Here is a 12,390-nt window from a genome sequence, read left to right as displayed (position 1 = left end):
AAAATAAAGACATTGAAATTATTACATATTTTGCTTACCATGGCTAAGTTATCAATTCAAATGGAGATTTCAGCCAAAAAATCAAGAGAAGGCTCAGACTCTGTAGCACAATAATGGAAGGATTTGGAGAGATAACCAAGAGTGAAGAAATAACATTGGCTACTAGGCAAAGGTCATCCACACCCTTGTGTTCCCAATTATTATGTACAGATGTGAAAGCTGGACAGTGAAGAAGGCTGATAGAAAAATATTCACTTAAAATATTGTGTTGCAGGAGAGCTCTATGGGTACCCTGCACTGCCAGAAAGATAAACAAGAAGGTCTTGAAGCAAATTAAGCAAATCATGAGAAGACAGGTTTCTTCTGAAAACACAATAATGCTGAGAAAAATAGAAAGCAGCAGGAAAAGAGAAAGACAAACTATAAGATGGATTGAATCTATAAAAGAAACCATAGGCCTGAATCTATAGGAGGTTATCAGGGCTGTGGAGGACAGGAGTTTGTGGACATCACTCATTCATAGGGTCACCAGGAGTCAGAACCAACTCAATGAGGGTATAGGTATATACAAGGAATTACGTTTCTCATAGTTTCTCATGGTATGTGTACACCTTAGAAAAAAGTGATTGAACTTTGTAGATATAGGATTGTTAAATACAGAATGAGCTAAAAACTTTAACATTAACCTGCTGCTACAAATTTTACTGCAAATTGAAGAGATCATCTAGGTTTGGCAATATCTAGTTTTCTGTTTCAAGCAGGTGTCATTTTGGTACTTTCTGTGTTCACAGTGACAGCTGTCAGTGTTCAGCAAACAAACAAAATAATCTTAACATATGTTCTTGGTATGCCATGACTGTTCTAGTATGTTTTATATCTTTTCTAATGGGAAGAACAAGAAGCTAGTAAATTAATTTCTCCCTAAAGGTATTTATTTTTTACTATTATTTTTAGTTTGAGTATCTAAAGGGCCCACAAGTGACCAAATGCTATTTATTTTTAACAAACACACATTGAACATCCATTATGTTATAGGTAAATAGTTTTGGAAAATTATTTGATAATTTTTTATTAAATTTTACCAATTTAGAGTTTAATATGCTTTAAAAGACAGCAAGAAAATATATTTATGTGCCCTTCTAATGTTTGACTGCTCTTATGAAAAAAAATATTTCTCTGTCTCAAATTTTACATGATAAAATTTAACATCCCTTCCTTTGGTATGAAATGTATTTGAACTTAATAAGAAAATGAATGATTGTATCAATCAACACATTTATTTTTACATGCATTTCTACAATTTTATCTTACAATTGAGGGAGTTTTCTTTAGAGTCATGTAGGGCATCTGTCAAAAATAGAAATAGAAATAGATATCAGGAAGTGTTATTTCTCCAACATTGTTCTTCTTTCTCAACATGGCTGTGGCTATTTGGTGGCTTTAGTTGTTCCATATAAATTGTTGAAATATTTGTTCTAGTTCTGTGAAATATGCCATTCACATCTTGATAGGATGACATTGAATCTATAGATTGCTTTTGGTAGTATGGACATTTTAATTATGTTAATTTTTCCTATTCATGAGTACAGTATATGCTCCCATGTATCTTCTTTGGTCTCTTTTTTCAGTGTCCTATAATTTTCTGAGTACAAGTCTTTTACATCTTTGGTTAAATTTATTCCTAGGTATATTATTTCTTTTGAAGCAATAATGAATGGAATTGCTTTCTTAGATTTTCTTTCTTATAGTTCATTACTGGTGTATAACAATGCAACTGATTTCTAAATATTTTGTATCCTGTTCTTCTCTTTACTGAATTCATTTATCAGTCCAAGCAGTGTTTGGTGGAATCTTTAGGGTTTTCTATGTATAATATCATGTCATCTGCAAATAATGACAGTTTTACTTATTCCTTTCCAATTTGGATGCCTTTTATTTCTTCTTCTCGACTGATTGGTGTGGCTAGGACTTCCAGTACTATGTTGAATAAGAGTGGTGAAAGCAGACATCCCTGTCTTATCCCTGATTAAAAGGGGAACAGTTTTTGCCCATTGAATATGCCCATTGGCTGTGGGCTTGTCGTATACAGTCTTTATTATGTTAAGGTATGGTCCCTCTATTCCCACTTTGCTAAGATTTTTTATCATAAATGGATGCTAGATTTTTGCAAATGCTTTTTCTGATCTATTGATAGGATCATACGATTTTTATTCATTTTGCTTATGTGGTGTATCACATTTATTGATTTGCGAATATTGCACCAACCTTGCACCTCTGGAATAAATTTTGCTGGTCCAGTTTGTTAATATTTTCTTGAGGATTTTACTCAGCTGTAAAAAGAAGGAAATGTTACCTTTTGTGACAGCATGGATGGGCCTGGACAGTATTATGCTAAGTGAAATAAGCCAGTCAGAGAAAGACAAATACCATGCGATTCATATATGTGGAATTTGAACAAATTAAACTAACAAATGAAAGGCTCATGGATACAGAGAACAGACTGACAGTTGTTAATTAGAGGGCTGGACGAAAAAGGTGAAGGAATTAAGCAAAGAGAAAAAATAAAACCGCATGGACACAGACAACATTATGGTGAGTACAAGAGAGGAAGGGGGGTGGGGAGGGCAGAAGAAAGTAAAGGGGAGATAAATGGTGATGGAAGGAGACTTGACTTGGAGTGGTAAACACACAATAAAATATACAGATGATGTGTTATAGAATTCTACACCTGAAACCTACATAATTATATTAACCAATATCACCCCAATATATTCAATTAAAAATATTTTTTTCAAATTGTTACTCTGAGTCAGGAACCTAACATACCACTGGTATCTGTCATCTCAATGGAGCTAAGAAAGATTTGGTCAGCCTTTATATATGACATCTTGGATTATATAAGTTTTAGCTTTTCCTTCTTCATCAAGCTACTATATAATACCAATATGTACAAGCTTAACTTTTTGGAATTATGCAATTACAGAACAAGAAAGCATAAGTGAGTAGGTACTAGAATGAAAACAACAACAAAAAATGTGGAAGAATATCACTTACTAAATATTGTTTTTCTCTTATTTTGTCATAGTGTTTGTTATGTTTCCAATGTTTATTCTCTAATTAGGGCTAAAAGACTCATGTTTAATACAAATCTCTAAATTTGATACTATTTTAAATAGTGTTGATGAGAATTTAAAGTCATGGATTGAAGTCTCATTTTCCTAATTATTGGTATTTATAGTTAATAATACCAGCTTCCATTTTATTTTGTACTAACTATGGGCCAGGGATTATATATACATTTCTTACCCTCCCCCCCCTCCCCCCCCACACACAGAGTATTTTATCCCTAATTTAATGATGAAACTCATCTTCAGCAAATTATGATATGTCTCTAATCAATGAATTAAAGAGCTATGAAAGCATGTCTTTTTAATTCCAAAACACTGAAATTTGGACTAATTTTTAAAATATAGCACCATATTTTTGAGTAGGAAATAGGTCAATCCGGATCAATTAAAGTGAACATAGTAAAGTTATTAAGGAAGGTAAGTTAGAATTTGGACTGAAACACATGCACTACTAAAACCTGAAATTTGGTAGAAAATTATAAGGATTTAGCTTAACCATATAGATATTTTTGTTCCTTCTGTAAATAATATAGCAGTACTCCTTTTGCATTCAATGCTGAATATGAACAATAAAAAGCTTGCTTCTATTTTATAAAAAATATGTCCAAGAAATGCTGATATAAACAAAAGTACAGTGGATCTATCTTTTAGTCCAATCTAGCAAAATTTTAATAGAAAAAATAAAGATGATTTATAAACCTATTGGATGGCAACATATCTAAGAAAGATTTATGTTTTATACTTACTCATAGATGAATCCTTTTATTACTTAAGATTTTTCTCTTTACTTTTTATTATTACTTTGTTTTTAGTTTTCTGGTTTAGTTACAGAATAGAAAGATACATTATTTGCCTTTTTATGAGTCACTATGTGAGATAAATGTAGATATTTTACTTAAATATAGTATTGAATTATATTTCCAATGTGATAAATTATTAATTTATAATTTGTAATCATAAAGCATGGTGAAAAAATGAATGAATAAGCTTGAATAAAAATAAAAATATTACTTATAGACAATATAATCAACATTTTAAAATTTTATGTACCTATAGTTATTAATGGCAACAAATGAATAGTGGTGTTAATGAAATACAAGTTATGAATAATTTAAAAAGCATTTAATTAGTCTCCAAACACTAAATTATTGGCTCTAAAATTTTAAAAACTGAACATTAGGTTATTTATACAATTTAATATAAGCCATTGTAAAAAATATTATACCATTCTTCTTTCTGTTTAAGAGGAATATATGAATATAAGGTATAATAATAGTGATACTATTAGCATTAAAGATAAACTTATTTATTGAAGACACAATTTCAGATATCTAATTTAATTCTTCAAAAAATGTCTCATGGTAGTTACTATTTCTCTCCCTATTTGCAAAGGGTGACACTAAGGCACAGAAAAGTTAAGAAATATTTGCAGCAATACTCTGCTAGAAATTAATTGAACTGGGTCCCAGCCTACATAGTCATGTGGCCTAAGTTACCATCTATGAAAATGTCCTTTCCATTCAATTGTCCACACACTCCTCTTGAAGGGCAGAGCACAGTAATTTTCAGGAAGGAAGGCAGGGTACTATAAATTGCTCTCAAGATTATTCAGCTAAACAACTGTCATTCAGGCATTACTACTGCATTATTAGGGTACCTAAAGAGAAGAATTAGCTGGCAGCCTGTCCCTTTTATTCAAATATTTGAAGACATGTTATTCAGAAAAAAGAAATTATTATTTCAGATAGTAGAACTAAGAACAGATGTGTGGTATACCTTATCCACTTTCAATATCTAAGCCTCCACTGCACAGCCTTCTTTCTGATAGTCTAGTACAGTGGTCGGCAAACCGCGGCTTGCGAGCCACATGCGGCTCTTTGGCCCCTTGAGTGTGGCTCTTCCACAAAATACCACGTGCGAGCACGCACGTACAGTGTGATTGAAACTTCGTGGCCCATGCGCAGAAGTCAGTTTTCGGCCTGGGCAAGTCTATTTTGAAGAAGTGGCGTTAGAAGAAGTGGAGGATGTCGGTGGGGCGACGGGAGACGCGGCACAGGCGGCCCGCAGGATACACAGTGCGGGGGAGGCGCCAAATATCAACAGTACTTTAACTATGTAGGTAGATTAATAACCATGTACCTACCTATATAGTTTAAGTTTAAAAAATTTGGCTCTCAAAAGAAATCTCAATTGTACTGTTGATATTGGGCTCTGTTGACTAATGTGTTTGCTGACCACTGGTCTAGTATGAAAAACTTTTGCCATGTTGGACCTTAATTCTAGCTGTTCCATAGTCTGAGGATGCTCTCTTTTAAGATGATCTTCTACTTATCATTCAAATCTCAGCTCAAATGTCACTTCCTCTACAAAGCCTTCCTGAAACACCTCTCTTAGAAGTCCCCTAGTCATTCCCTACAACTTCACCCTGCTTTTCTGTTTGTTCATTAAAGTGCACACCTGATGTTTTGTTGGTTATTGTTTTCTCTCCTTCATTGTGAGATTAGGAGCTTTTGTCTCATGTCTCATTTGTCTCCCAAATACAGACCAAAGCCAAGCACATATTGATAAATGGTTGCTTAATGAATGAATGACATAATTAATAAACACACGGTTCTTACTTATTTAGTTGTTACAAAGGCATGAAAAAGGTAAGAAACTTCTGAAGATACTTCATATTTACTGCTCTTAAACTGTTTATAATACTTTCTATTATCAGGAACTTGGATACCAAATGGACATAAATCTATTATACAAATAGGTTTTTAAATGCATGATTGCATAAGCCTAAATTGCAAATGTTACAATAAGCTTTGTATCAGAAATGACTATTTAAACATAGTAGAACATTACTTTTTAAAACGTTTTTAAAAATGTGTTTTCTATTAATTTTAGAGAGAGGAAGAGAGAGGGAGAGAGAGAAACATCCATGTCATGGGACTTGAACCAGCAACCTCTTGGTGCATGGAGTGATGCTCAACCAACTGAAAGCCACACTGGCCAGGGCAGTAGAACATGACTTTTAAGTAACCCCGATGATACTGTTGCTTGTGGTCCACACTTTGAGGAATAAGGGCTTAGAACAGTTGGTAGGCCTCCTAAGGACCAGAGAGTTGACTTGGTCAGTTGCCACAAAAAACCTTTCTCCTTTATTTCCCTGTTTAATAACAGACTCTCCGTCTTTACCTTTTGCTCATTTAGACTGAACAGAAGTCATCAGGATACAGTCCTTCAGATCACAGTAAATGAAGCAGAATTGAGCAGATGAATGAAAGTTTGCAATTTGATCTTATTTTAAAGATAATTAACTTCAATTAGAGAATATTGAGGGAATTAAGACTTTTATAATTTGTAACAAAGAAAAGTTAAGTAATTATTAAAATCTAGAAAATGAAAAAGATATATTATAAAAAGATACTATAGTAAGAGTTGATTAAAGTATAATTCCGTTTTTTAAACAGTGGCTTATCAAAAAGCTGCTATAAAAGGAAAGGAGAATAGATATTCTGAAATGAAACAGAATATAAAGAGTTACTTAGAGTTTAAGAACCTACATTGAAATAGAAAGCCAAATATAGAATGAGTTTATTGTTCATAAATGGCTTTTAAGGTTATAATGAAAAGCATTTATAAGGATATCATACTCCAGGGAAATATTCTAAAAGAAATACTCCAGAAAGTAAGAACATTAATGATGATGGTAAAATGGAACAGTACTGTCATGTTATTTGTCAATTTTCTCATTAAATTGTAGACAAGTGAGAAATAAAGACCTTGAAAAATTGTCAGTTGACAAAAAAAGCAGACAAAAGAATAGTAATTAGAAAAATTTACCATATGCAAATCAGTGGGACCTGTTGACCTTATTTTCTGTCATTTTTCAAAGGATTGTTTATGTACTTATCATTTTCAAGGCATTAGGCTGTATTGGCATATATAGGAAGAGTCATTCAGTAATGAAAATTGCCTGAAATTCTATATAAACAGCCACAGTGAATCTAATTAGAAAGAAGAGTCTAATGGGGTACTGGAGATTTGATGCTATGTTGTCATGCTTAAAATCTTTTACAGCTGGCAAAAAAGCAAACTAGTCAAATGATTTTTTTTAAAAATGAGAGAAAATTGTCAGGTAATGAAAAAACTGGTGGAATAAACAATATTATAAAAATGCTTTAAGCTATCAGTTCAATTTCTCAAATTTTGACATGTTATAAATAATAACTAATCTAAATCTCACAAAGATTTCTGAATCCTAAGTTTAACTTTAACTAAAGATTGAATGTGCCCTTATATTTTAAGTTTATTTCCATTATCCCCACTGGAAGGTAAATGAGTTGAAAGAGGAGAGATGAGTGAAAAGTAATACAAGTGAAATTTGAGCAAAGAGGGTGTTTGGATATTAGCCATGTGAGAAGCATTTACTACTTTTATTGTTGAGGTTTTTTTTTTTGTTTGTTTGTTTTGTTTTGTTTTATTGGATTTTCACCAGTTTTATCTATCCCAGAGAGAAGTGTGTCTTGTAAGAATCTAGAGCAGTGATTCTCAACCTTCCTAATGCCGTGACCCTTTAATGCAGTTCCTCATGTTGTGGTGACCCCCAATTTCATTGTTACAAATTGAACATAATTAAAGCATAGTGATTAATCACAAAAACAATATGTAATTATATATGTGTTTTCTGATGGTCTTAGGCAACCCCTGTGAAAGGGTCGTTCGACCCCCAAAGGGGTCGCGACCCACAGTTTGAGAACTGCTGATCTAGAGGATAGTAGCAAAAATATGCAATATACCATCTTCCAGAAAAGACTGGAATGCACATCTACGAATTTTATAACACACAAGCTCTGAACAAAAATAGATGGATCATGAAATCATCAAGCTGGTTAAAAGCAAATAAACTTGCAAATGGAAGCAACATTTATTTAGTCTGTGTTGAATCCCTAACCCCCAATATAATGTTATTTGGAAGTGGGCCTTTGGAAAGTAATTAGGTTCAGGTGAAATCATAAGAGTTGAGCCCTAGGATGTGATTAGTGACCTTATAAAAAGAGAACAAAGAGCAAGCTGAGATCAGTCATGCTCTTGTTCTTTCTCTGCTCTCTCCCACCATCTCTTCACTGCCCCTCTTCCTCTGGCTCATACCAGTATAAGGATGCATCAAACCTCAAATAGGACCCATACCAGATACCAGAGTTGTGAGCACCTTGATCTTGGACTTCTCAGGCTACTAATTTGTGAGAAATAAGTGTTTATTGTTTAAGCCACCAGCCAATAGTAATTTGTTATAGCGGCCCAAGCTGGCTAAGATGGCCTATATAAAATGATAACACATCACTACACCACTACAGGTGTGTGTGTGTGTGTGTGTGTGTGTGTGATTGCTTTTTTAGCATAATGTTATGAAATACAAGTCTTTATTTAAGCTCTCAAGGAAAGTAAATGAGAAAGGAAAGAAGAATTATTTTAGCAGTGGGTATCTGTCCATATCTAGCCAAATTCATTGACTTACACCATTTTGAAACTAATCATCAAGGGTGTGCCATAGCTAGTTTGGTTAAGTTCTAATCAATATAATTTACATTTTTAAATAAGAAATTTCACAAATTATTTTCTTGCCTCCTTGTCCCCTTTATAACATCTTTCAACTATCTTTAAATGAAAATTACAAGTCTAAGGTTAAATTTGTATTGGTTAGTTTCAGGGTTTGTGATGGTTAATTTATATGTTAACTTAGTCAGACAATGGGGCCCAGTGGTTGAGTCAAACACTAGTCTAGATGTTTCTGTGAAGTTATTTTACAAATGTGATTATAATTTATAACCAGTTAATGTTAAGTTGAAGTATGGTAGCAATCATCTCAGGTGGAAACTATAGTTTAACTTTAACCCTGCTGTTTGGCTTCTGTACTTATTTGCTTGCTAAAATAATAGGAAAGTTATTTTGATTTTCTGAATTATATAAATTATCCCATTCGATTGAACACCCTATTGATTGTAATGTGAATATCCCATTGGTTGTGGTCATACTGGTTATCGAAGCACATTCTTCTGTACCTGGGAAGGACAGCACAATTATCCCAAGGTCAGAGGGCTCCAGATAACGTGTTCCTGTTGACTCAGTGGTCCCAAGACCTGAGGGCTCTAGATAATATGTTTCTGTCAACTCAGTGATCCGGAGACCCAAAACTATAATTTAGATAACATGCTTAAATCTGCTTCTATAAACTGCTTTTTTGCAAACCAGGTTCCTCATTCCAAACCCTGGGATGTAATCAATACCTTTGTGATCTTTGCCTATATAAATCTGATGTTGGGGCTGGAGAGGGACTATGAGATTTGGGAGAGCGAAATGCCCCCTCATAGTCCTGGATTTGCAATACATGTGACTCTTTAATTTGACTTCTTGAGGCGTTCTTGTATGATTCGCAGGGTACATTACAACAAAATAAGCAAATTATACTTGATAATATAAGTGATTCTTATTAAATTAGTTAAAGGCCTGAAGAAGGAATTCTTTAAGACTGCAACATAGAAAGCTTGCCTGAGTTTCTATCCTGCTAGTTTTCAGACTCAAGACTTCAACACGAACTCTGACTGAAATTTCTAGCCTGCCCAACTGACCTACAGATTCTGAATTTACCAGGATCCACAATCATGTAAGCCAGTTCCTTAAAATAAATCAGTCTATCTCTGTATCTATCTATATTTATATCCTATTGCTTCTGTTTCTTTTAAAAATTTAAATATAGTGGATATACAATATTATATTACTTATACAATATAATGACTCAATACTTTTACAATATGATCATCCCACTAATTCTAGTAATCATCTGTCACTGTGCAAATATCACAGTTTTTTTTACTATATTCCCTTTTCCATGTGTTTCTCCAACCCTCCTGCCCTCTGGCACCCATCACTTTGGTCTCTGTTTCTATGAGTCTGTTTTTGTTTTGTTTATTAATTTGTTTTGTTTTTTGGATTCCCCATATAAGTGAAACCATATAGTATTTGTCTTTCTCTGTCTGACTTATTTCACTTAGGATAATACCTCCAGGTCCATTCATGTTGTAGCAAATGGTAAGACTTCATTTTTTTTTTATTGCTGCATAATATTACATTGCATCAACTCAAGGACCTAGAGTAACCATAAGGGATGGTCTGAAATTAAATTTTAATTAAAATCACCTCCTAGGCTGATATCTTCCCTGATAATCAATCTTTACCTTAACTGAGATTGTTGTCTTTTTGCATCTATGATAACATATCATTGAAATGTCAGAGTAACTTGTAACTTCCTTTTTCCAGACCCCTCAGGGCACAACCAAATGCCCTGGGGGCCAGGACAGATACCACAAATTCCTTCATTGTTATTGTTATCTATTAACTATCCTGTACCCACCTGAGTAAAGAAGTACCAGTCTATCATTTGAAGTTTTATCCAATCCCAGAAGTTTCCCCCACTTTTCTAATTTATCTATCACCAATGGATTTCATGTAACCCATCTACATCTCCTCTGATTGTAATGTATAAAAATAGAAGAAAAAAAAAACCACACACACGCACCATTCTCTGGGACATTATCCCATTCTGTTGAGATTCTGCTTCTGGCAATTGTCCAGAGTTTGGCTCAAATAAACTCACAAAAATTCTTAAAAAAATAAAAATAAAAATAAATTATATATATATATATATATATATATATATATATATATATATGGCATTGCATTTATCTATTATCTATCTACAATCTTCTTTAGCCATTTGGATGCCCAGGTTGCTTCCATATCTTAGCTATTGTAATATGCTGCAATGAAAATTACAGGAGTGCATATATCTTTTTGAATTAGCATTTTCATTTCTTCAGGTAAATATTCAAAAGTGGAATTGCTGGGTCATATGGTTCAATATCTGCAAATTAATTAATATGACACAGAACATAAAATGGAGGCTAGAAATCATATGATCATATAAATAGACTAGGGCAGGGGTGGGCAAACTTTTTGACTCGAGGGCCACAATGGGTTCTTAAACTGGACCGGAGGGCCGGAACAAAAGCATGGATAGAGTGTTTGTGTGAACTAATATAAATTCAAAGTAAACATCATTACATAAAAGGGTACGGTCTTTTTTTTTTTTTAGTTTTATTCATTTCAAACGGGCCGGATCCGGCCCACGGGCCGTAGTTTGCCAACGGCTGGACTAGGGGCTCGGTGCATGAATTCATGCATGGCTGGGGTCCCTCTGAGTGGCCTGCAGGGATCAGGCCAAATTCAGCAGTCCAATGCCACCTGCAGCTCCTACCTGCAGCTCCTGCTCATCCCAGCCCCACTGTGCCTGCCCTGGGCTCGCGCCCAATCAGTCCCTATCGGGAGAGGCTTGTGCTGCTGCAGCAGTGCTCACCAGCCATGAGCCCTCCATCTAGCACCCTCCCAAGGGGAGTGGCCTGTGGAATCAGGCTGAAACTGGCTCTCTGACAACCCCTGAGGGGTCCCGGATTGCAAGAGGGCACAGGCCAGGCTGAGGGACCCCACCGGTGCACCATTGGGCTGGGGAGGGGCTGCGGGAGGGCTCCAGGGCATGTCCGGCCCATCTTGCTCAGTCCCGATGGGCCAGACCCCAGCAGCAAGCTAACCTACCAGTCAAAGCATCTACTCCCTGGTGGTCAGTGCACATCATAGCAAGCAATTGAGCAGCCTTAGCCTATCATTAGCATATTACACTTTGATTGGTTGTTCTGCCGTTTAGCCTATTTGCATATTACCCTTTTATTATATAGGATATAGAAATAATGTGGTACAATATCCATTTTATATATGAAATCTCAGCAAAGTGGGGTTAGGGAAATATACCTCAACATAATAAAAGCCATCTATAACAGACCTACAGCTAACAAAATACTCAATGATGAAAACCTGAAAGCTTTATGATCAAGAACAAGACTAAGATGTCCACTTTCATCAATTTTATTCAACATAGTTTTGTAAGTCCTAACCCCAGTAAACACACAAGAAATAAAAGGCATCCAAATTGGAAAGGAAAAGTAAAAGTGTCATTATTTCAGCAGATATATATATAGATAACCCTAAATAACTCATAAATATACTATTATAACTAATAAATTCAGTAAAGTGGTAGGATACAAATTAATATTCAGAAATTGGTTGCATTTTTATACATCAATAAAAACTATCAGAGAAATTAGGAAAACAATCTCATTTACAATTTTATAAAAAACTAGAGGCCCGGTGCACAAAAATTTGT

This window comes from Myotis lucifugus, unplaced genomic scaffold (genome assembly GCF_000147115.1).
Source record: "Myotis lucifugus unplaced genomic scaffold, Myoluc2.0 scaffold_135, whole genome shotgun sequence".
NCBI classification, from domain to species: domain Eukaryota; kingdom Metazoa; phylum Chordata; class Mammalia; order Chiroptera; family Vespertilionidae; genus Myotis; species Myotis lucifugus.
Note: the sequence above shows the minus strand (reverse complement) of the source record.